Here is a 27,494-nt window from a genome sequence, read left to right as displayed (position 1 = left end):
AAGACGCTATTTAAACTGAAAAATAGACACATTCAATTTTATTATGTCATAGCCTGCCCTACCCAAAACAAAAAATGTAAGATTATGTAAATTATTTGATTAAAATCTCTTTCTTTGTACAGATGTCACACTATCTCAGAATTGTGGCACTGCAATTAAATTCTTATTATATTATATAATAATTCTTATTATCTTTTTTAATCTTTTACTGGTACAATGAATTATATTTTTTTATTCACGTCTTTGAATAAATGTTTATACTTTTACGATAGTAATCCTGCTACTGGAGTTGAAACCTGTCCTTCACTGTCATTAATGAAAAATCCTTAGATAATTTTCCCTTAATCAACAGAGTCAAATTTCTGCTGATCAGATTCAATTTCACACTGTGCTTTAGGACACTTATGGGTAAGCATCACATTGAATCTATAAGTAAAGTTGTAAGAATGGTCACTGAGTAGATGTTCACATATACTGATAAAATTGTAAAACAGACAGATTTATAGATATGTGTTGCAGGACAGAAAGCAAACTCCCTTGGAAAATCGTCAGTCATTTATATATCAGATGGCATAAAAGGAGGTAGTGCTTTTTAACAGCTAGAATAGACTTTGAAGGTCAAGCCTCTGAGTGGAGATGGGAAATTAATTTTGTGCTACAGTTGCTGTATAAAGCAGTGGTGACGGGAGTAAGTCACCTCAGTTATACTAGGGCTCAATGTGAGAAGTTAAAAGGCAGAAGTTATGCTCAAGGTGATTCAGCAGAGAGACTCGGGGGAATTCTGAAGAGAAAAGAAGGGCCTCTGTTACTCTTCATTTCATTTTTTGCTTTATAAAATTAATGTATATTTAGCTATTGGCAAAATGTCTCGCACACTCCTAACCTCTTGCTTCTAATTCCTGCTCCCTTGCCCTCATTATTATAGAGTCACAGAATCACAGAATATTTTGAGTTGGAAGGACCCAGAAGGATCATCGAGTCCAACCCTCAGCCTTGCACAGGACCTTCCCAAAGAGTCACATCATGCGCCTGAGAGTATCATCCAAATGCTTCTTGAACTCTGCCAGGCTTGGTGCTGTGAGCGCTTCCCTGGGGAGCCTGTTCCAGTGCCCAACCACCCTCTGGGCAAAGAACCTTTTTCTAATGTCTAACCTGAACCTCCCCTGGCACAACCTTCCCATTCCCTTGGGTCCTGTCACTGGTCACCACAGAGAAAAGATCAATTCCTGCCCCTCCTGTTCACCTCCCCAGGAAGTTGTAGACTGCAATGAGGTCTACCCTCAGTCTCCTCTTCTCCAGGCTGAACACACCAAGTGACCTCAGCCACTCCTCATAGGGCTTCCCCTCAAGGCCCTTCACCATCTTTGTTGCCCTCCTTTGGACACTGTCTAATAGCTTAATACCTTTCTTATATTGTGGTGCCCAAAACTGCACACAATATTCAAGGTGAGGCTGCACCAGTGCAGGGCAGAATGGGACAATCCCCTCCCTCGACCAGCTGGTGATGCTTTGCCTGATGCCCCCCCAGGACGCAGTAGCTGCCAGGGCACTGCTGACTCATGTTGACTGAACAAAAATGGCTCTGCACAACTACATTCATTGGGAGTTGTACATGCTTTTCCAGATCTTGTCAGCATGCATGTGAAAGTTAACTAGAAGTGTAGCACAGCCAGGAAGAACATAATTGGCAGACCTGGAGCTGAAGGTAAATTCAATTATTAATTTCTAATGTGGGAAATATTTAATTTACCCAGTTAAGTAAAATAGTGAATAAAGAATGCAACAATGGAAACTTTGGAGCACATGGATGTAGGACTATGAAATTAACATTTAAACATGAGGCTATGAGGACAAATCAATAGACATACACAGATATGCTTCCCTTTAATTTTCTTTAGGCACATCATGAAATGTTTTCTAATCACACAAGCAGAAACTGGAAGAGGAGTGATGCCTTCCATTGAAGATCAGTATATTTTAAAACTGAGGATCAGTTAAGTGAATTAATAAGCCTCTGTCAGTATCGCAATTTAGAAAGAACGCATGGAGAAGCCTTTTTGCCTCTTACAGAAGGCTTGTAATGCTCAGATCCTTGTAACTTGCGTGTAACTCTCAGATCCGTACAAATCTATTTTTGTGGAGTAAGAGAGACATTTCCCAAAAAGGTTCAAAATTCACATTTTTCAGTTGGATCCTTGAAGCTGAGCAAAATGAAGTTGAGGGGTGAGGGATGGGAAGACTATGCATGTAACAGCACTAATGGCCATGTTATTCATTGCTTCATCTGAGCTATTTTGACCGTCAGAGTATAAAATATTTAAAGCCACTAGCATTATGTCCATGCTAGGACTAAATTACAATGGTTTAAAAACAAGGGGAAATGTGGGGGCGGAGGGTTGGATTTTTTTGTGTGTTTGTTGTGGTTTCTTTGTTTGTTTTAAGAAACAAATTCCCAGACTGTGGTATAAATACCGTTTACTATGTGAACTTGTACTACACAAACTACTACTTGTGGTAGCACATGAACTTTTGTGAAATGTGAGGTGAGATTTTTCTCACAGTCAATTACCAATCTAAGTAACTGTCCGATCGCATCTTGAGTGGGTGTCTCTGTACATGTGGTTGCAGAGGATCTGTTGGTAACTACCTGCCTGGCAGGAGAGAGAGCACTTGCTAAGTTTATAAGGGATGGTGTTTTACTCTGTCAGTTTGGTGACAGAAAGGTGAAAGTGGAAAATGGTGTATTACTTTGGGGAGCAGGAGAGAAGGGAAGGATGACAAGTTTGATCCTTAAGCCTGGCATGAGACAAAGATACAAACTGTTGAAGTATTGTCTATGGTGGCAGCTTCTTGTTTCACCGAAGGGAGAATGTGTGTTCTGTCACGGAGTATTTGTGATTTCTCTGAGAATAATTAATATCATATTTACATTTTTACCTTTTAACAAAATATTTGTCATTTATGTTGGAAAAAAAAGTGTATTTTTAAAGTATTTTGCTTTGCTTGAGTTTTTCCACCTTCAGAAATGTAACACTCAAAATTGCTTGGAAAAGACATGAGGAAAGTCAGTTGTCAAATACTGTTTTGAGTAATTCAGCCTTTACCTTTCAAACACAAAATTTTGCCTGCAGGAGATTGATTTTTTTGTGATTCATTTATGATCTATGGCAGTCATCTCAAAAATAACATTTATGAGATTGTTACCTTGGCATCTTTCTTGTAATGAACATTTGTAGGGCAATTGAAATTTGGTAGATGAGAGGTGCTTCAATGTATTGAAAGTATTTACTGTGGGGTGTTACACAGGCATCCTTTTAGCCTCAACAGAGTGAAGTAAAAGAACAGTTCTTATCAAACAGATGCATTAGTTTTCTTAATTCCACTCTCTCTTCAGAAGGGATTAGACAAAATGGAGTGTTCAGGAGCAACTCCTTTTTTCCCCATCTGTTTACAAATTGTGGGTTTTCAACTATACTGAAATGTGAGCTGTAGAACTGTAAAAAGCTATTTCCAGAATCCAAACAGAAGTGTAGCTGGTTCTACAAACACTAAGATCCATGCAATGCAATTTTGAGCTTATTTTCTTGATACCTAATTAGTTATCTATATATACTTCTGCATATAATTTTGGACATAAACACATCAAACATATTCAATAGAAAATAATTTTTGACAAAAATATGAATAGATTAAAAATGACCATGAAACTTGTTAATTCTGTAAAAGTTATTAAGAAATGTGTCTCTTTGCCTTGGAACAATTATTTGACTAATGCACCTTTGAGACTTGCTGTAAAACTTAATTAATTGTTTGTGAAGCACTTTGATATCATCATATAAAATAAGTTTGAGAAGTATTAGTTGTAGATTTCCCTCATAAAAATACATTATAGCCTACTACTATATAACCTTTCTCAGTGAAATAAAGTAATAATAAATTTGATTTTTATTATGTTTCTGTTATATAGCAATTATTTTTAATAATTATATGTATGTTCAGTACATAAGCAAAGAGTTGCTTTACAATTAATTATCATTGCTATTTCCACAGATTAAAAAATACTGGTATAGGAGTCATATGCTGAAGGAGAATATGTGCTACAAGCTGAGTGGAACACTTATCATTCCATACACAAGAATAATCATCACAGAGGGAAAACTGATGATATATTGTCTCAAGCATTGATATATCGAGTTATATGTGTGCTTTGACTTTACAACTCAGAAAGTTAAAGTATCAAAGAGTGTATCTTCTTTTAAATGGACACACTCTAAAACATTTTAGCACATAAGTCGGCAAAAATACCGATACTCAGAAATGTAAGCATAATTATGTGCAAATTTCTACAGAAGTAATGATGGAATACAGCAGCACTCACTGAGAATGAGAATACCCAGGGGGAATTGAGTCTGGCGATTGTGATGTAACAATCTAATATTCCTCTGGTTCTAGCATTTTTGGACTTTGTGGTAAATGCGGAGATACTTTAGGACAATAGTTTTTTTCAGGCAGGGCTTTTTCTTTTAAGGGCTTGTACAATTTTAAGTTCCGAGAAGATTAAAACTTACTGTGAAGAGTAACTGATTTCACAGTACAACATGTGAAAATATAATTGTATCAAGTACATAACATAGATTTTACTGTAATTATTATTAATTATAATTAACTTTTATCAGGTAAATGTAGATAATTTTTTAAAGCTTTCTTTTTCTATGATAATCTGTAAATTAAAAAAAAATCAATAATTAAGTTTGTCTCCATCACAGCCTCTATCTCTCTTCATAATGAATCATGGGGGAAAACACACTACAGTTTATTAATAATTTCATCTAGAATTGGATTGGTCTTGTGAGGTCACCTAGATCAAGTTCATGCATGGATACACATGCTTTCATTGAGTCAGAAAAACCAAACCACGCAACAATTGGTGATAAATAAGTTATGGTTTTTTTAAACTCTTGCACTGAACAGTTAGAAAGTGCTAAAAGTGGTTTCCTTTAGATATAAGATAAAATCTTATGTTATTTACTTGCAACACTGTGATTACTGTCCCCATATATTAGCTTCATGGGAATAGAGGAGGAGTTTTGTTTGGTAAGTATATAACTTCCAGACTTTAGTAAACTTTTTTTCAGATTTTCATGCCAGCCATCTGTTAAAACATCTCTGCAGAATTAGCCATCTGTTAAGTATTAAATTTTTTCTAGTGCTGTACTTGTGCATTTTTTTTTTTAGGAATATTAAAGTTTTCTGTTTCAGCTGATATTGCACCAACAAATATGAACAAGTGTATTATTCTTATAATGAAAACTCTTGCAATATGCGTACTCCAGATGGGTAACTTTTGGTATAGTAGACACCATTCATGGGCAAATATCCCATCAGATCATTAGGGGATTATCCATTATCTAATTCAAAACATAAACTATATTTCTATTATCTTGTAATTACATAACTCAAGATTAATAGATAGGTAATGGCCTTTTCCTGCATTCTGCTCACATTAATAGTGTTAGATAGAGGTAATTTAATGTGTTAGAGGTAATTTAATAATGTTTAGTTCTCTTGAAATTGTTGCGTGTAGAAAACTTGGAAACTGTAAAATAAAATTGACTTATACATCAAACTAGAAAAAAAAAGTCTTGTGCATTATAAAAACCCTGCTATATAATGTTATTTGTGCCATTGGCAAATATACTGTGTTGTCTATATTGAACTTACGGCTTTTGTAGTTGGTGGTACCATAATGAAACTAGTTTATTGATGTGCTAGCTAGATGACTGCACAATCATTTGTTGTCATAGATTTTTATGGCAACTTCAAATATAATTATCATTTGTAATTACCAAGAAAAATAAGCATAATTATTCTGTGCTGTATAAAATTGCCAAAAAATTTATCAGTTTAGTCACATTAGTATTTTATTTCTTTGAAGCATAACAACACTATACGGTAAAATATGTTATTTTCCAAAACTATGAATAGTCAGTGAAGCTCAATAAATGTAAGAAACCACTAATTTCAGTCCAATAAGCTTTTGCCATAATGCAAAATACTCATCATGGCTAGGCTTTGCGAACGAAGATTTAGGAAGGCTCTATCCACATTTGTTACAAGCCCGCTGGTGGCTAATGAGGCCAATGCGAGATAGACATATCCGATTGCAAAAGGCACAGCAGAAAGACTCCTTAGGTGGTATGTTCTGCAAGACACAATTCTTTCTGCATTGTCTTTTCTCCTCAAGAATGATCCTGCATGTGTTCTCAAAGGAAGCAGCAGCGTTATAGATGGTGTGTCTCCAGACCTCCTGATTTGAGGCCAGAGTAGACCAGTTATGGTGATCAATATGGCCAAGGCTGAGATGTTGTTTCAGGGAGTCCTTGTATCTGTTCTTTGGGGCTCCTCTCTTGCGACAGCTGGTGGCAAATTCACCATAAAATGAAAAATACTATAGAAAGCGAAAAGCTCTGACAGTTCAAAAGTACAATTCTGATGGCTGAAGTAATCTGAAACATAATTATTGAGAGAATTAAATAGTGAGATTATAGGCAAGACATTCTCAAGAATGTTTAATTTGAATTTGTTTGATTTGTGCTATGAGAGTCATATACATTTCCTTTAGGGAGAGTTCATGTCACATTAAATTCTTAATATTCAGTCTGGGTAACCAGAAGGTGAGTGTGCTGAGGTTCACTGTGGCATCTATGGACAAATATTTTAGAATTTAATATATTTATTTTATTTTATTTTACAGATAGTCTGGTGTACCTACTGTAGGCATTCTGCTCTCCTTTACATTTGTAATATCTTTTTTAAGATTCAATGATAGGCTATAGTATTTATTTCTCCAATTAATTTTTAATGCTAGAAAGAGAAGCAATAGACTAATGGAAGTTCATATTTACCTACGCATCTTTCCTTGTATTGCTCATATCATCAAAAGTATGACAACACTCTTATTATTTCTGCTCTAGATTACATGTGAATATTGTGAATATTCTGGCTCTTAAAAAGAAGAAAAAAGTCAAATAGTTAATGAAATGCAATAATATAAAATGTTATAGTCTTTTTCTATAGCTTTAAAAGTACTATTTTTGTTATTTTTTGTGAAAATTTTTTAACCCCTGTAGCAATGTACAGCGTAAGAAAATTGGGACCCAATAAGAGTAATTGTGAAGAAAAAGTGGTGTAACTTTTTAAAATACAGACTAGCTTATCAATCTCAGAAACAGAAATGAATAAAAATGGAGAAAAACTAAGATAAAATAAGGACCAGACACACCTATATAGTAAAACACTTAAATTTCTTCAAGTCTCTTTCACTAGTTACTCATATTTTTCTAGCTACAGTCCTAGGCTTTTTCTTCAGCATGGAAATTACTTCAGTTTGTTTGCAAACACATGAGTGATGTTTCACTTATTGTTTCTGCTGTTTCCAATATTGGCCTTTAAGCTGAACCACTGCACTCTTATCGAATTGTAGAATCATGGTGTTTCCAAGAGACCTTTAGGAGCATCCAGTCCTACTGTCCAACAGGCACTACCACTGTAATCACTAAACCACATCACCCAGTGCCAGATTCAGATGCCTTTTGAACACCTTCAGAGATGGTGACTCCATCACCTCCCTGAGAAACCTATTCCAATGCCTGACCACTCTAAGAGCAAAAAAAAATTTTCTGATATCTAATTGGAATCTCCTGTCTCAGCTGAAAGCCATTTCCCCTAGGTCATTCACTGTGGGCATGGTAGAAGAGACCAGTCCCCATCTCACTACAACCTCCTTTCAGGTAGTTGTAGAGAGCAATGAGGTCTCCCCCGAGCCTCCTCTTCTTGAGACTAACCAAAACAAACTTCCTCAGCTGTTCCTCATAAGACATGGTTTCTAAACCTTTCACAAGCCTTGTTGCCCTTCCTGTACAGAAGTTGAATTATATATTTTTTCAGAGACTTATGCTATGAAAACACACACCAGAATGATTATGAAGCACCTGTTGTGCAAGGTTATGTATGGGTGGTGCCTCTAACTTTCTACATTAAACCTGAGCTGAATGTTTAATGATCTACAATTTTCAGTGTATCTTAAAAAAACAGGTAAATGACTCATTTAGGTCTCCACAGTCCAGTGTTAGCTAACTGTATCTTTTGTGGTGCCATGTGCATACTGAATCTGCTTGATGAAAAGCAGAAGCCTACCCTCTCAGTTGGTCATAATTTTGCTCTACTCATTGCCAAGGCAAGTGGATGTAGTTCCCATGCCATGTGTGTGTAAGCAGTACGAGTATACGCACACGATAGCTAAGTCTGGCTATTTGGGAAAGTGTCCAGAATAACTGTTCAGATACTCTCCAAGATCAGAGTCAATTAATTTCTTACCAACACTGTGAATGTAGGAATATAGCAATGGATAAGTGGGTGTTCCTTAGTTTAAAACCCTCACATACTTACTGAATTACTGTAAAAGAAAAAATCTCTTACCCAACTTGTAAATAATAAGCTTGATTAATTAACTTATTGTCTATTACTTAATGTCCAAGAGAGGAGAGAATGAAGGGACAAGAGAGACTTTCAGTGCTACGAGACAAATTGCCATGTTTTTACACTGGCCAAACACCTTTTATTTTAAGTGCTATCTGCAGTTTACACCAGCGGAAGAAAACAAAAAGTAAGAGTGTAGTGTGCTGGATAAAAAAGCAGCTGAAAATCAAAGAAACAAATTCACTGGACTCTCTTAGCTGCATTATAACTCTAGTGATAGAAAAGGGCACACATGGGTCCAATGCCTTTGTCAGTTTTGCTTTGGTTTGCTGTCAGTTGCTTTATTTGCAAGGAGTGCAAAGAATTTACAGAGACATGATGAATACACCACCAGATCTGTAAACATTTTTGTACTTCAATATAAGAGTTGGATACCAGAATGATACTGAAGATGACAAGAAAAGCTGCATGGAGACTGTGGGACATGGACTGTGTGACACGTTACTAGATATTGGTAATGGAATGAGAGGAGGATAGCTTCCCTCCTTGCTGCTAAATCTCTTTCTGACATGCAACCAGAGACTTTGTTTATCTATTACTCTAGTGTAGGCTCTTGATCCAGTCAGTGGCTGCCTCACTCCCTCCCAGTCCCTTGATTGCTCTCCAGGGCCCTCTGTGCTTTTCAACAACTATCTACTTCTTTTTCTTCCCGTTGTTCTTGTTTCTGTTCAGTGATTGTATCTTTAGCCTCCAAACAATACTTTAGCCTGGTTTCCACGGTGCTGTTCCGCTGGCTCAGAGGTGGTGTTGTTGCTTAACTCTCTCCATACTAACAAGTGTTCTTAGAAAAAAATTATTCCTTCAAAAATAAGTGGTAAACCCCACCCCATCCCAATAAAACTTTAATATGATAATGCATTACAAAAAAATATCCATTTTTAAGGTAAGAGTGCTAAGAAGGAATACAGACTTTCTATTATTATAACATGACTATGCAGTTTATAAACTATAATAATGACAGAATTCTGTAATACAGAAGATGGGTGACATTGGTGAGTAGTTGATGATTCTAATGGTCAACTGAAGTAAATTTGCACCAGTATATTAAAAATGCACATCCTGGAAGAAAGTACAATAAAGTATTTTTCTCACAAATGAAAAATTTTATTTATTATACAAATGTATTTTAATGTAGCCATGAATTAAATAGAAATGAACAAGGGTTGGAGTCAAGCACAGTAAATAGATCCTATTGGTCGCTGCTTAACAGGCCAAAACAGAATCAATAGCAAAGCTGCAAAAATCTCAATGACTTATTTTCAGAGACCTGACTTGTGAGACCTTTCTTCACAGCAGCTGAAAAAAAAATCTCTTAATCCTAAATTTTCTAAAGTCGCTGTGATTTTTAGGTTATCTAATGCTATTGCAGATTTTTATGTGGCCTGTTGACTATTTATTTGGTCCATTACTGCTAACTAAACACAAGTTTGGGGAATTCAGGAAACTGCATTTGTAATCAACATAGCTGATGGCAGATGAAACCTCGTTTTCCAAGACTCAAGTTGATATGGAGGATTTGTTACCTGGCAGTTCTTATCTGCTGGTATAACACAAGGAATGACAGAAGCATTTTTGAAAGTGGAAAAGACTTGATGGAGATTTCTTGGTAGACTTTCACTAGATAGACAGTTTGCAGCTCCAAGATTTTGAGGTGTGTGAATAATTTAAAGACCAGTCCAAATTCCCTCAGGTCTGTAATACTTATAGATGAAGTCAGGTTTGTGAATTCTGCCCAGCTCTCATCTCTCATTTCAGAGAAATAGAGGTGAGGGTGAGAATAGTATACGGACAGTCCAAAAAGGGCTGTGGCATGACAACATCAAATAGGTAGGTGCTCCCAATATGTTAGAAGGAGATATTGTACTCTTGGTCAATCTAGTTTAAACTATTTCTAAAGAATACACAAAATGGACCAATTTATAGTTTGTCTTTCATTATTTAGTCTGAGAGTAAAGTCTTCCTTGCTTTTTAGTGTGTTTCTACTTCAGTTTTTTTTTCATTTTTTTTTTATTTTATTAGTTACCTGATTAGAAGTTTCTAGAGCATGGTGAAACATTGAAGGCATTTGATTTATTTAAAGCTAGAGAAGAGAATATTAAGACAGATAATAAGAGGCTAGTTCAAAGGGAAAGGTGATAATCTATTCGCTATACCCAGGACTAGAAATAATGGTCTCAAACTGCAAGAAATGAAAAGTATTTGGCAAAAATTTCTAGAAGTTGCCAGTGAAACTGAGTTCTGGAACTAGCTGTCTGGAAGGCCTCAGGAGTCTCCAGCAGTGAAGATATTAAAGTAAAGGTCTTTTGTTCATGAGCACAATGGGATTAATTGAATGAACTTCTGAGATATTTTTCAGTTTTCCTATGATTCTATGATTTTGTGCTGTCAAATGGTACTAAGAAACCCTCTATGGCATGATGCAACAGGGAAAACAGCAGAGATGTAACTGTACAAACTATGGGATGATAAGCCACTGATTGATATTTATGGCTGTCACTGGGTTGAAAGTTCAAATTATTTTCTCTCCAAAGAAACAGGGAAAGCTGAATATATGTACTCCAGATTAACAAGACAGTGGTGTCTTCCTGATAGTACTGTTTCTTAAGCTTAATTTTGCCACAAACCTAATCTAATTGATTTTTTGTCATTCTTAAACCACTAAATATGAAAATCCTTATCCATGGAACCTTGAAATTTGCATTTACTTTTCTATGATTTCCACTTTTTAAAATTTCACTGCCCTATCCTGAAATCAAGAAAAGGAAAACTTTATATTTAATGACTTGTATTATATAACTCAGGTGTTTTGCTATTTAAAACTTTGTTGCAAAAAAAAAAATTATCTCAACCCTTCCGCCCAATTAAGAGTCCTTATTTTTTAAGACCAGCTAATGTGAATACTATTTCCAGTCTGAACTTATACAAGACATCTACTACTTTTACATTCCCTGTTTATTTCAATTAAGTCTTCAAAACCAGGCAAGCCTGTCTGCACTATTTTTCTAGTTCAGTGTCAGCAAAAGCAACTCTATTCTCAATATTCAAGCCTGATTCTGTTCAGATACAACTGAAACTTCCTCCATGTTGTTTCAAATTCTCATTCACTGATGAATTCATCACCTTGGTGGCAATACTTGTTCTTCTCCAGCTACCCTTGAGTAGCCCTTTGTGGTCATGATGATTGATAAGTCTCTTGGATCAATGCTATGAAATTTTTAGCACAGATTTTGTAATACATATTTTAATGATGGATATGTCTGAAGCAACACGCATAGTAATGATATGTTTTGAAGCCCTATTTTGAGATCATTATCCTTCTGATCTTTGAAGGTCCGATTATAAAAGACTCTTATTTCCATGATAAATAGGTGCTAAATTATTCCTGGCTTCTTTTACTCACAGTATCTACTCTGTGCAATTCAGGATGAATGAACAAAAGATTTACTAGTTATTACTGATGTTCTTGCTCATAGAAATACAGGCAACTAGCATAAAAGTGAAGATAATTTTCTAGAGGAAAGAACACCAGACAATGAGGAGCAGGTAAGAGAACACAGATACTTCTGTTTGGAGCTGTGAAGATGAAGGTCTATCACATGGTTAATGGTTGGGAGGGGGTAGGAGAGTTGACATGTCAGGTGCTGTATCTTAAAAGCAATCACTCTTGGAGCACAAATTTCTGGCTAATGGAATAACTGAATTTAGCTGTGCCTGACTTGGCCTGTCTTAAGTTTTGCTGGATGGCGTTCCACATCTTTTGTGCAGTGTGGCAAATGTGCTTACCTAGCCAAAATGAGAAATATGTTAGTTCTGTAATAATAATCTTGTGTTTTACTACAGTACATTAGGAGAGTTAAAACATCTCCAACAAAATAATGATCTTTCATTTCAGGATATCAAATAAATAAATCACTTGATGTTGTATCACAGAATTTCCTTGCTTATATGCAAAAAGCAATATCCCAAGGCATACAGATCTCTTCAAATCAACATAGCTTTTGGTTTCTCCTTTTTATTATTTATCTATTTGAGATCTTGAAGTGCAGGTGTGTCCTCCAGCTGATATATAAATATATAAACACCTCTGTGAGTACTCTACATTAAGTAACTTGGATTTTTTTTCACTGCAGGAGACCATACTAATGTGATGTTGCCTCCTATCAAACTGCTGATATGCTTAAGCATTCCTAAAGCAAGGCTGATAGAATTATTCCCTGTAATTACTGCAACTTCTTACCAAATAGGTGAATTGACCATTGATTGTATTAAATATATATGCAATTTATAAATTTTAAAATAAGTAAAATTTGCTTTTCATCAAGCAACCACCAACTTTTCTTAATAGCTTTATGTAATGGAAATAAGTAAAATTTGCTTTTCATCAAGCAATCACCAACCTTTCTTAATAGCTTTATGTAATGGACTTTATCAAAATCCTTTATCAGAACCTTCTTCAATTAGTTAACGTTTATGGAACATTTTGAAAATAAAAAGTGCAGTATAGGTGTTGAGCACTACAGTTATATAAAAATTCCCTTTATAAACCATTATGCTAATGGTTTAATTTTAAAAGTCTACTTTATTACAAATTTTTAGAAAAGCATTAGTTACATACAAAATATTATGTGTTATAAACTAAACAATTTAAAAAATGGAATTAATATGTACTTCATAGCTAAAAAGTCTTCATTTTTTTATTTCATTAATTCCTTCATGTGCCTAATTTTATTCCTTCCTGTCTTAGATACTTGAGCCTTCACTAGGCTGCACAATAGCTCTTTGCTGTCATTTGGTTAATATCTTTCCTCTCTCCATGTATATATGCCAACTAAACAAACTGGCTATTTCTACTTCATGTTTAAAATAGCACCTAGTTTTTATTTTACTCTTCAAACTTATTCTCTTCACAATATTTTGGTTTCTGACTTAAAAGGCGTAGTACAATATAACTTCTTTGAATGCTTATATTTGGGCATTTCTCTGCTCAGAGAACAGATAGTATTACTTCATATCTTATCTAAAACTAATTGGGCTCACTGCCAAGATGTCTTCCTCTTAATTAGCCTGAATCTTTGATGAGATAGTGGATAGAGTATTACACGTATACATAGAAATTAATATTGAGCCATACAATTGGCCACAATTGCACTACCATATAATTTAGCATGGCCTGGTTCTACATTTTTAGGGTTTCTTAAATGATTACTTGGTTTATCATGCAGATGAGATAAGGACTAAATTTCAGAAATTATTAATAGTTTTCAATAGTGTAACAACCGTGAATTATTTCATTTGCATAATCATCTTGCAGCATTTCTACACATAAGATTATTCAGATTGTTGTCTCTCAAAACTAATCTCTATTAATTTGTGAGGGGTGTCAAGGGCATTTATCTCAGCTGGGCAAAATGAAATTTCAGATAAATTAAATCAAAATTCTTACTGGTCTTAAAAATGAGCGGGTATGTACATAAATAAATAGGATTGACTGGGTTTCTCAGACCAGGCAATTTTTTTTCTTAGAACTACAGAGAGAAAGGACAAATTGTCATCAAATTTTCTCTTCCTGCTGCTACCATCTTAACCAGAGTTACACATCTCCAGAGCATAGGAGCCAGGGGCTACTGTCTCCTCAGATACCTCAGTTCTGGTGCCTGTAGGATCATTTTAGTCCATATAAACCAGATTAGCATTGATATATTATTTAAATTTTTTAAGCAATCCCAGTTTGTTGTGAATAAAAAGTCCTGGGGAATACTCACATGGCAGGTCAGAGAGACAACAGTTGCCTCTGGGGCTGGTGAGAGTAATTTTTTCAGCCAGTATAACTGCAGCTGGAAGAAGATTGTGACTATGCTAATGATATGACTGTAAAGACTTAGCTCTAGGTTAACTTAATGCATAAATGCATTCATGTGTACAGATTAAAGTCCTTGTTAAATCTGTACATGGTCAGGCCTTAGGCTGTGACTAGGACTTGCAGTGTCAAAAATTTACAGTGCAAAATCTTAATTGGAACTGCAGTGGTCATAGGGAATTAATTTGGTTCAAATCGTCTTACAGTTTCTTTTTAGCTGATGCTCCTCAACTCTGCTGAGAAGAGTTTTATTAAAGAAGGGTGGAAAAAACCAAAAAGCTAGTAAAAGGAAGAGCTCTCTAAAAATGCTGGCTGCTGCAATGTGTCTTCCTGTGTTAAGTGATGTGGCTGCAGTCAGAGGCTGCTCAGTCCTCTTTATTCAAAGCAGGAAAGTATTTGCTTTAATTTGTTATGACAATGGTAGCTTATGGATATTGCAATATTTAAACATGCTTGCTTCCCAGATAAGTAGAGTATTATTGCTCATTTAGTGGACAAAATTACTTTGTCAGTTTATCATTACATGTTTGTAAAGTGCTTTAGTCTATTTGGTCATCCATTTACTCTGTAAAAAGCCATGATGCTTTCTGGTATATTGTAAAGGCCAGATCTAAAAGCATTATATGTTCTAAGCTGATAACACCCACCAAGGTAAAGCTGTCATTCTGAAAAGTCTCGCTTAGCTACCATGTAAAGACAGCCCATACTTTATAGGAAGTCTTTATGCTCCTCGTATGACCATCTTTGTGAATCTTTCCAATTATCCTGGTTTCAAGTGGCTTATTTGCTATGTTGTTACTAGGTCCAGCCAGGATGTTGAATTTTAGTCTTTCACTTCAGTCCCCTGAAAAACTTCAGCCCAGATGGTATTCTCAGACAAACCGACAGAACTAAGCTGCAAGGCAGTAGAGTTTCATTGATATTTTCCTAAAAAGAACAGAAGGAGGAGGAGGTTGTGGGTGCATTTTCTAAAATACCCTGTGACAGAGAATATTCTGAGGAAAGTAGGAGGCCCAAGTTCAGACTTTCCTTTTTCCGGAATTGATTCAAACTCACATCTCCAAAAAATGTGCCCTAGGTAGCCAGATTTTAAGTAGAGAAGGCATGAATAGGAAGCCTGAATACTTCACCTATAGAATCATCAGTGGGATTGTAGTGCTGAGTAATACAATACCACAGTCTGGTCATTTCTTTTTCTAGCATGGGAGGAAAAGTCAGTATTAGAGGGTCTACAATTCTAGCAAAGAAATGCCCAATACAATTAATTGACTAGAAGTGAAAGTTAGATTATTCAGAAAAGAAATTAGTGAGAAGAATTAACCTCTGGAATAAAATTATTTAAGGAGAGACCATCAGGTCTGTAAATCACAATCTGTATGTTTCCAAAACAGAAACAGCAAGCATATGTTATATGGGATTTTGGAGGATGGCCTTCTTAGGTCTGAACACATGAAAATTCAAACCTTCTTTAAAAGCGTACCTGAGCCCAATACAAAGTACAGACAGCAGAAGTGAGGACTTAAATGCTTCTTAAAAAGCTAAGCCAAAATACTGGCCTATTGAGTAGTACTATATTTCATCTCTCACAGCTCTAAAGCACAGCTTCTTAGCAAAGTTCAGAGCGTTTTCAATTGTTTTCTTTGTAATGGGCAAATATTTTATTGAAATATTCTTTCTGGCACAAGAGTTACTGTTGCTCAGGACTCTGCAGTATACCTTATGTAAGAAAAATCTGTACTGTTTTTCTAGGATAGGTCTTTGTCAGCTGTTCCTGAATGTTTAAAACTATGTTTCTTCTGGTATCTCTCTTAAGCTCTGTTTTCTAGACTTTCTGATACAATACTAAGTGATACTTAGGTAATGCTTCTGCCACCACAGTGCCTTTCATGGAAGTGCTAATTTACTTGATTGATCCAGAGCCATGTCATTGTTCAAAAATTTAATGATTGTGATAAAAATGTGGATTCCACATATTTTGATTAGTTGACTTGGACTCAGTTACTGCTTTAATTAGATATTTTTCAAGAAAAATCTCAGTGTTGCTTATGGAGTCACATAGATTGCCATGCCATTATTTTACAGAACATTTATATAGACTGCTTGCTATCATCCCAATTCTGCAGGCGTTGTCAAAAATTGAATTATTGCCATCAAAACCTCAGTAGTGCTAGATTGGATCTTATATTGTATTTACTTGAGTGGTATTGATCTTTCAGTTTCTATTTCATTAGCTAGAACTCCTTATTCATGGAAGCTCCGAATTTAATGATAAGTTTAATGTAGAACTCACTCACTTGTATTATTGTGTGGGCAAGAACCTTTTTGTTATTTTTAAAATACCCCAAAGCAAGAGAGAGAGAGAGAGGATGAGAGAGAGAGAGAGAGAGAGAAAGAGAGAGAGAGAATAACAATCACAGCAACAGATCTTGATAACATAAAGGCAAAGTTTTGCACTGCATAATCATCCATTTGTCATCTATTGCCACTGGAGATTCATGTTAATTATGCTCATTCATCTGAACCAGCCACAGGGGAAGTTCTCTAAACAGCTTAAGGCAGTCTGGCTACAAAAGACACTCCTTTTACTCCTGTCTGCACATTGTGTTGCTCACTTATCTTGCTGCTACTTGATCAGCCAAGAGACTAACACCTGAAAAATCAAATAGTAAACTAAAGATTGTAGCAGGGTATATGCACTTCAAAAATGTCAGGATCTGAGATAAAAATAATCTGTAATTCTAAATAAACTCTAGCATGTATTTAGAAACAAACATTAAAGGAATTTTAAAGTTGTACTGTCAAATGCCCAGAATTTAGCAAGTAACAGATTTCTAATTCTCAATTTCTCCCCACTGATCACAGCAAAATAAAGTATAATCTTTGATAACATAGTTACATGTTATATTTTCTTTCATAAAAGCCTGTTATTACTCATTGCTTAGTATGACAATTATTTTTATATGGACAAAACTATACTTTCTTTCCAGTTGAAATAGATGAATGGGTTTTCCATGATATGGAAAACATCATCTTCACACAGTAAAGCTGTAGCCAAACGGACACAAGATTTGATGAAAAAAAACCCACTGAGCAATCTCTAGAATTAGATAAAGATTAGATGACCATGTGAATACTTACAAATTTGTAGTAAAAGATAATTGTAATTTATGAAGCCTCAGTTATTACTTTTCTTCTGTGTGTGCTTGTGACATATATGTTTGTCAGAGAGCAAGATCTAAATAAATTGTAAGGGGTAACATTGAACTAGCAGTAATTATCTTGCTGCAATAAACACAGTTTTAATCCTGCAAGAAAGGGTATCAAATCCACATTTGTCTGATTACAAATATAATATTCAAAGCAGTCATATCAGATAAGACAAATTAATTCAAATTAGTTCATCTGAGAAAATCCACCAGCAACTAAACTACTGTAGACAATGACTTATAACCCTGAAGACATAAAATAAAAATCATAAAGTTTAGCTTATCATACTGAGAAATGTCAATATAATATTCATTGTACTTAAAAAAGTAGTAAAAAATACATTGTCTAAAGAAAAATGTCTCACACCATTTTTTCACATGCCTGATGGATTGTCTTTGATCTTCCTGATAAAACTCTCCTCACATTAGAGCTGATATCTTGCCTTGCAAATCAAGGAAATAATACAAAAAAAAAAATGCCGTTTCTGGCTCATGAAAGATATTTGTGAAGAGGAAAAACTGTGGAAATATTAGTGAGTCTGACAGTGCTCTGGAAGAGGAACCCTCAATACTCTGTGAGACAACAGGCAAACCAGGCTTCTGGAGACAGAGCAGACCCCTGCCTGTGCTGACAGATCCCTGCCTATCCCAAGCTTTGCACTCCAAGACTGAGCACTCTGCTCTCTTTTCTGAAAACAGCATCTATGTGAGGGTGCCAGACCACTGACTCCAGTGCCAGTAAAAATCAGATGACATCTTCACAAGATAGAGCCACAATCTTACAGCCAAGCCCAAGGATAAATGCAATCAGTTTATGGATGGTGAACAGATTGGCGAAAAGCAATCCTGGGCAAGGCAGAGAGCATGCTCTGGGCAAAGTCAAGTGTCTTTTCAAATATTATAACTTCTCTGTAGATATTTTGTCCAAAAGAAAACATCTTTGTTGCTCTGTTTAGTTCATATTTCTCCTGAATTTTTTTCACTGGGTGTTGTGGTTTAACCATGGCTGGAAGCTAAGCCCCGTGCATTGCTTGCTCAATGTTCCCACACTGGGATAGGGGTGAGAATTGGAAAAGTGAGAAAACTTTTGGATTGAGATAAAGACAGATTAATAGATGAAGAAAAAGCTTCACTCACAACCAGAGCACAGTACAGAATTCATTCACCACTTCCTATGAGCAGGCAGAGGTATTCAGCTATCCCCATGAAATCAGGGCTCCATCATGGGTTATGATTTCTAGGAAAGACAAACACCTCAACTCCTTCCCCTTTCCTCCCTCTTACCTCAGATTTGATTGCTGAGCATGATGCCCTATCGTGTAGAACATCCCTTTGGTCACCCGGAGTCACCTGTCCCCACTGTGTCCCCTCCCAGCTCCCTGTGCACTCCCAGCCTCCTCTCTGGTGGGGTGGGGTGAGAGGGAGAAAAGGCCTTGACACTGTGAAAGCCCCGCTCAGCAGTAAGGAAAACATCCTTGTGTTATCAACACTGTTTCCAGCACAAATCCAAAACACAGTTCCATACTAGCTACTATGAACAAATCTAATTCTATCTAAGCTACAACCAGTATACTGACTAGTGCATTTTGTCATCTTAGGTCACCCATCAGATCTATACTGCTCTGTATATTTATGCAGATGAGGAATAAAGACCTGACTTCAGTGTTTCGTAACAGCTCTATGAGATGTCACAGATACAGGGCAAACAATCCTTGTATGTCAACAACATTCAAACTAATTTAGGACTCTCTGTCTCCTCTTTTTATGGAGATAGTGAGCAATTTGAAACTTGAGATGACACATCATATATATATATATATATATATATATATATATATATATGTATATATATATATATTTCTGAGGGCTTTTTAGTGAAGACCATGGCAGAGAATTTTGTTCCTCAGGTGTAGTACTACAATATACAGTATAATACAGCAGCTATGGAGACAATAATTGAGAATGGTAGAATTTTCCCAATGGCATGGTCTAAAATTATGAAATAAAGCCAAAGAAATCATAGCCATTTCCAACTTAAACTAAAGATGTGTATAATCTTGATTTTTCTCTAATATAAACCATAGCAAATTGTTTTCTTACTGACCTATTCAAGATAATCCTTCAGAAAAAAAGGCAACCCCACGATTCAAATAAAACAAAACGAACATCACGTCTCCCTTTTTGCAGAATATAGAAGTGCATTTGGTTCAGGTGTCAAGGTGTTGGCAGCCGGGGGTGTTGCAGGGGTGGCCTTTGTGGGAAGAGGCATGGAGCAGTCCCATGTGGGTCACTTCCAGCTGGCTCAAATGGATCCACCACAGGACACAGCTGAGAGAGTGGCACCAAGAGAATCAGCCAAGAGAGTGGCACCTCTGGGAAATTACAAAAGTGAAGAAGCAAAAACCCACAGGGAGAGAGAGGAGGGGAATACAGTAAGGAACAGCAAAGGGAACACCAAGGCTGGAGGAGGAGGGAAAAAAAGTGGAGGGGATAGAAAGGGAGGGGAATCACATCACAACACCCCTGCACCCTTTGCCTCACTGAGTGTAACCTGCAGCAATAAAGAAGGGGAGGAGTTTGAAGAGAAGTTGATCTTGAAAAAGGGAGAAGAAAGGCATTTTCCCTAAGTGTGTAAATGTTTACTTCTTTTCCTGAAACAATGATTATATAGATACATATATTAATTAGAAGTAAATTAAGGTAAGTTTTCCCCAAACCAATCTGTTTTTCCTGTAAAGGTACTTTGTAAGCAATCTCCTTGCCTTTAGTTCAACCCATGAGTTTTCTCATTCCTATTCTTTCATTACCATATTCTGTCCCACTGAAGCAGGTGAGAGAGCAAGTGTCTGTGTGGGAATTTAGCTACCATCTGGGGCCAAGTCACCACAAGAAATCTACATAGAGTAGTGTAAAAAATATGTTGCATTAGCATGCAAAAGGAAAGTGTAGGCAAAATACCAACATTGCTGTGAAGAATTAGTGTGTGAATAAGCTCTGAAAAGTCCCTGTCTGTTGGCATACGCAAAATCAAATACCTGGATGCCAGATGTCTGTGCCACTGTGGACTCCATCTGTAGCACATGCTTTCATGCCATATGCTACTTTATACCAAATGATTGTATGATTGCATAATAAATTTATTGAAAAACATCTCTGTTCCATCTCTCACTGCTCTTCTTTATTCTTCCATCTCTTTCTGTGCCACTTTGAAAAATAAGTTCTATAGGCAACTCTCTTTCTACACACTGTATTTCCACTTTCTCTCCAAAAAAGAGGATCACTGAACTGTTAGAGTCTGAGGATTTAGTGCCCAGATATTAGTGACTAATTAGTCTGATAATTCTACTAATAACTGTTGTGCAAGTGCATATGTCCTTTTAGGGGACAAGCTTTAATATTATAATTATTATTTCACACATTTTAATTTTGTAGGATATAGCAAAACTATATTTAACTTTATAACATAAATATGTTAAATATGAACAGAGAAGTTTTGAGCCCACTTCATTTTAAGAAGGCAAACCAGTGACAAAAAATCAGCAGGAACAATCATTATGGACCTTTTTAGTTGTGGTTTTTTGTTGTTGTTGTTGTTTGTTTGTTTGTTTTTGTTTTTGTCTTTTTTATTTTATTTTTTATTCTATTTTATTTTTTTTATTATTATTTATTTGCAAGACTGTGGAAACATGACAACTCAAGACTGCATCATTCATTTTAGTTAAATTAAATAATTTTTGTTTTCTTATGACTGTCTTCAGAACCTGTGTATCTTAAGAGACAAATTATCTATTAGAAAAAAAAGTTTGTAAACTGTAGTTAATTTGCATGCAGATGGTGGTTTCTCTCATCACCAAGTTTCACTCAGCTTTATACCTTCTTTAAGGTACCTTAATTGTGACTGAAACCATTTGGATCAAAACATAACTGAGAGCACCTTCAGAATTCCTCTAATTTCATCATTGTTTTGGACTTGTCCCTAGGATAGCATGTGGATACACCTGAGATTTCAAAATGACCATTTAAACCTGAGATTTAGCTCTTCTTTCTTCAGTATGATACTACAGTGTCCCCATGCTCATGGCTGAGGTGAGCATTTATTGTCATTCACTCATGAGGTCCCCTGTGTCTCATTCTGTATCTTACTGTTCTGTAGTACTGGCAATGTTGAATCTATCTTAAGTTTGATTTACCCTAAGCAGAAGCTGGCATTTGTCTCTCATAAAATATCACAATATTCTTGGAAATTTGACTTGATTCTGGTTCATTCACTTCTTTATAAACAGACTGATCTCATTTAAGTCAGTACACATGTAGTGTATTAAAAATAGTGTGAGAAGAAAATGCAGCTGTTGGCTTTTTACTTGTGTTGTTATTTTGGCTATCCTTTTAAGGGATATCACAAGGGATAACACCTGTTTCCTTATCATTGTAATGGTTTGAGAGCAGGGGGCTGGGGGGGCCAGAGTCCCCAACGGGACTCTGGGCCCCTTCCTTGTGGCTTACAACATGGCCACTTCTCCTCCAACAACAACTACTACAACTCTCCTTTTCCAGTCTGGGTGATATGTTTATATTTTGCAGAAGCGCTCATTGGCTCAACCCTAAGGGACATCACTCCCTGTGGGGTTACCATTTTATAACTCTAGGGGGAAAACTGTTTTTTCCCCCACCACAACCATTCATCAGAACTTTCTTCAGCCAAGAGTTACAGAACATCATTAATTTTATATTCTGTCAAATTGCATGGCAGTTACATTTCTTTCTGGAAAAGGTATACCTGGTGTATTGAGAGTGTTAAAAGAACCATAAGAAAATCTAAATCATGAACCATGGTGACTTGAAAGGACTAGGATCTTACAAAATAAATAAGGACAAAATTAGTCACAGACACAGTACAGGCTTTCTCTGTGCTAAATTCAAGTAAGATCACTTTTGACAAGCATACCACTCCCTAATGTGATGGGGAGGACAGTGTCCCCAAGAAAACCCCTGAAAATCTTCAATAAAGTTTAGGGTTCTACTTGCCTTTGCATTATGCTAGTCAGCCTGCTGTACCATGTCTGGCTCCCTTTTTTTCCTTTAATTCTGCCCACTGAGTTATTGATTTACAAATAAATAAATACATAAATAAATATTGACCTGTCAGCTTGATATGTGTTGACTGATAAAAAGTGGAAACATATTAGTCTCTCAATGGAAAAAATAACGATATCCGTAAACTAATATTTCAGACTTGCTGTATTTTGTACTACAAGATTCTCTTGAACGTCATTTATGTCACTATATAGTGGTAAATGAATCCACATGCCAGCAACACTCCCAGATGTCAATATGTAGTAACAAGGTGAAACAATTTAGTGAATCTCAGGTTTTCCTTTCTGAACCAAAATCAAGACAATAGAGGCAATTTCTCTGCAGAGACCAAGGGAATACTATTGAAATATTCTCCCAATGTAAATGTTCTCAGAAAACAGATCTAAAAATCTTCCTTGTTCTCTAACATTCTCACCCAGCATAGGTAGGAATTTATGCACCAGTTGCTTTGGGCAAGTCTTTTAAGATATGTCTCTTGACTCTGCTGGACATTATCTACAGTGTTAGGTTTTGTATGGAAATGGTGTTGTCATTTCACAGTTTCCATTTAGTTTATATCAACTTGTGTTCTGTTCCAGTTGTGAAATGTCCAGCTTGATTCTTGTCTCTCATAAGGCATTTGAAAACATTTTCTCAGAACTGTGATAAACTGATACATCTGATGCAAAAACTGGCAATTTATCTTTGATATATGTAGGTTTATGTCTTCAACACATTGAAAGGCACAAATATAGACATAACTGAAAAACAGATTTTTATATACCTGTGTTGAATTTTCATTTCCTCAACATAGCTCTTAAAAGTTTTAGAAAAATCTTGTCTCCTTCATTAACTCAACAGTTCTTCTTTTCCAGATAACTATATCACTTTTAGTGCAAATACTTGAATGTTAGATTGATGTGGAACTGGCAGCTGAAAGTCTATCACTGACTTTAATGGGAATTGATTAGATCTTGCTGTCATTTATGCAAGTGAAATTCAATTGCTTGAATGTGTGCAGAAAATTATCATAAACATGATGTAAGTGCAGCAGAAAATCGTTCATTTTTTAACTTGAATCAATGTTTGTGGAAATAAATATAACATACTTGCTGCAGCGTGGAGAGGATGAGGGAGGTAGTGGTTATTTAGTAAACTAATTAGAAAATTTATAGAGATAGCCTTTTAGTTTACCAAGAGGAAATTTCACTTGAATGTTTGAGAAAACTCATTACAATTTGATAGCTCTTATCATTTTCTAGATATTACTGACTGTGTTGAAGGATGATCCATTGTCCTCTTTCTCTGTTGATGGTTATTATGCTTATTGGATCAGACTCAAAACTTGTATCTATACTGGCATGGAATTGTATCGAAGTTTGTTGTCTGGCCAGAGGAGAATGATAGCTTTTGGACTGCATGGATACTTAGAGCTCAATTATCTTAATTTGTTCTGCTGGCCATAAAACTAATAAGAGCTGTTAATTCCTTATTTTATATATTCCATGTTACATGGTGTGCTTTTCTGACTAAGATTGCCCCTCTGCAGCAATTTAAGACACTTCTAGGATGACTGAAAGATAATTCAACTTGTTATATATTTAAAGAAAACACATGTTCTTTTCTATAAGTTAACATTTCAGTGTAAATAACAAGGTAGCATGGCATGACTCAGTCCTCAAGATTCATTACTTAAATCCATTTGTGTACTTTTACATGTAGTGTAATTTCTGAAATGCTTATTGCTTTTTTAGCCTTCTGCTTAAAAAAACTTATCCAAATTAAAGCAAGAGATCACATAAAAAGAAAGAAAAACTTAGCACTATCAAATGATGGATCTTACAGTCCTTCCCACAGCCCTCAGAATTGTTTTCTCTGAATAAGATTTAAGAAAAGAGCTTCTTAGCTTTCCTCTGAGCCAGTACCACTATAAATAGCTGAACTCAATGGTTTGGTCTTGCATCTCCCTTTTTTCCCTCATAATATCTTGGAACTATCTTTTTTCCTTATTATTTGTTTTTATGACAGGAAACATTGCTAGTCTAAAGCTATATTCCTTTCCCATACTCAGCACTTACCAATTGTAACATGAACGAGATACCCTTTGCTAGAAGTACTGACAGGCCACAGTGATGCCTGATCAGTGGTTTTCCATTGTTTTGTAGTATGATGTGCAACACAATGGTAGCAGACTTCTCATGCTTGGTGAAGTCTGAAAAACAAGTGGAACAGTAAATGATATATCCCACTTTTATTCCTCATTTACTGAGGCTATAACGCTGCCTGAGTTAAATCAAATGGAGCTTTACCTCTGACTTTGGCGAAACCAAGATTTTCTGCTCTAAGTTGCAAATAGTTTTGATACCACTTTACCTTTGAAGATCTTACATTTGCCAAGAGTGGGAATTTTGTTATGTAGTGCTACAGTGGGGGATCACACTTCGTGTTCTCTGCCATAGGTATTACTTTTGGTTTTTCCTGGCTGATTTTTTTGTTATCCAAAAAGGAGCAATTTTACGTGGAAATTACAAAATAAAACCCGACACTGAAGTAACGGAAGTATTGCATGCTTAGGTTCACTATCTCTGATGTTCCTTTGACATAAAGTGAGTGCTTCTCTTTTATGAGTCTAAGAAATGTAGCATTATTAGTGTGATGTCTTTAAGAATAAATAAATTAATTTCTTTTCTTATTTGATGAATGGGTGATGACTAGAACACATAAAACCTCAACTTCCCAACACAGTCAACTCTAGAAGTAACCTCTACATCTACTTTTTAAACTGTTATACATGACTATTTTGAGTTAGATATATAGTTTTCTGCAAACAATAACATGAAGTCAGTGTGAATCCAAATTTCTGTTGAAGACTAATGAATAAGCTGTTAAGTAATTTAGTCTAATTGTAGCTTTGTTGTGCTAAAATATAAAACTAACAATTCAGCTTTTGCCCTGAGTCTTTTAAATTACACTTTCACCCCTACTGAGCAAGAGTCTAATTAAAAGCTTTTAGTTTTTCATTGTGTGTGCTTCTAAGTGGTATTGTTCAGTTTATCAGGATTCAGTTATCTCTTGCTTTAAATAGAAAAAAGAAAAGGAAAATTAGAGAACAACATATTCTCACATGTTTTTTTGTCACTTGCCTTGAAAATTGTTCTGTTGATTTGATTATTAAGCAAAGCCCATGAAAATCAGAAATTAAGAAATAGTTTCTTGCAACATCCATGGTGTTTTTCGTGATTTAAAATGAGAAATGAAAATATAAACAATGTATTTTTTAAAATAATGTGACTTACCAAAGAGTAGATAAGTGTCTTGTGACTTCTAGAAGAGTTGAGAATTAGTAGATTTGATTTTGGATTTTTTTTTCTTTTACCTCTTTGTTTTGTTTGCTTGTTTGTTTTTCTTGGACTTTTGTGAGGGGGGCGTGTATGCTTATAATTGTGCCAGGATTACTTTGTTTATTTGTTTGGTTTATTGTTTTCACATTCGATAGTGAAATTTAGTGAAAGATGAAGTCTGGAAGATGACACAAAAGACTCTTAAACAGCTTGCAACGGAAGAAAGCCATATCTTCAGACATATCATCTCTACAACACTTGCTAAATCACAGAATCATAGAATTGCTGCTGGTGTCCTCAGCCTTGCTCTGTGGTCTTCATCTTCACTCCCTTAAGATTGCTAACAGGTTCATCATTAAATTTAGAACGACTGTGAAGGGGACTAGGAAGCTTATTAGGGAACCTTTCCTGCTGGTCAGAAAAGTGGTGTTCCTTGTCTTTTACCTAGCCACTGGTAAGTATTGTTTATTGTTAATTTTAAGCTACCTGCCAACACTTAAATTGAAGGTGTGAAGAGACTTTGTTTTTTAGTGCTTTAGTAGTCATTTGACAACTCGTGAACTTACAGGGGAGTACTGGCAAGACTGAAGACTAGATATTTTCCAAGGGTAAATGTACTTGGCAGGAAATCAAGCAAATCTGTAACAAAAGCAGCTGGTCATGACATGCTGTACTTAAACTAAATGAGCCTTAGAGTGATCCATTCAAATAGTATGGGGAGCCAAGTACAGCCCTGCTTCAAGTGCATTGTCCTGGGGGGTTTAGGGGAAAATGGGAGTGAGGGTAGAGCTGAGAGGAGAAGGGAATATTGGATCTCAGAAACCACAGTTTGGAAATAACTGTGGCCTGGGTTTTAGACTGCTAGAATAAAACTATGCTAGTAAAGTAAAAAGTGACGGGGAATAGAAATGAACACTGGAATGCTACTGTCTGTCTGTAGTGTTGAATTTTTAGCAGGTCCTTGGTATGAACTTGACCTGGGCCAATTTGTGTTATTCAAAGTTCAAAGAATTCCTAGACCTGATCTGGAAGCTACCATGTGTGAAAAACTACTTGTATGGCCAATCATATTTTGAAGCTAAGAGGATTTAATCAAATGGATATAGGCTATTCCAGTTGTCCTCAGGTCAGCTAATGGGCCCAGACACAATGTCTATTATTCATGTAGAAACAGCTCAAGAGTCAAAATGGAAGCTGACTCAGAGCTTTGAACTGGAATTTTCAGCCTTGGAATAACACACAGTAAGTGTGGTACTACATATGCTTCTACAATATAAATATACACGTATTAGACTCTCTTTTAGTCAGATGAAGGCATATTTGAATGGCTTAGATGACCTACCCCATTTCAGATAACTTAAACGACTAACTAACAATCTCTAGCTAGTTTATGGGATGCTCCTGGAAATGAACATGAGATTGCTTAATTTTTTTTCTTTTGCATCCTTTTTAGTCTAGAGACCATGTCACCATGGTCTA

The sequence above is a fragment of the Pipra filicauda genome, unplaced genomic scaffold, assembly GCF_003945595.2.
Source record: "Pipra filicauda isolate LSUMZ 115617 unplaced genomic scaffold, ASM394559v2 scaffold128_size5466820_pilon, whole genome shotgun sequence".
NCBI classification, from domain to species: Eukaryota; Metazoa; Chordata; class Aves; order Passeriformes; family Pipridae; genus Pipra; species Pipra filicauda.
The sequence above is the reverse complement of the archived record's forward strand: the minus strand, read 5'-3'. Positions refer to the sequence as shown.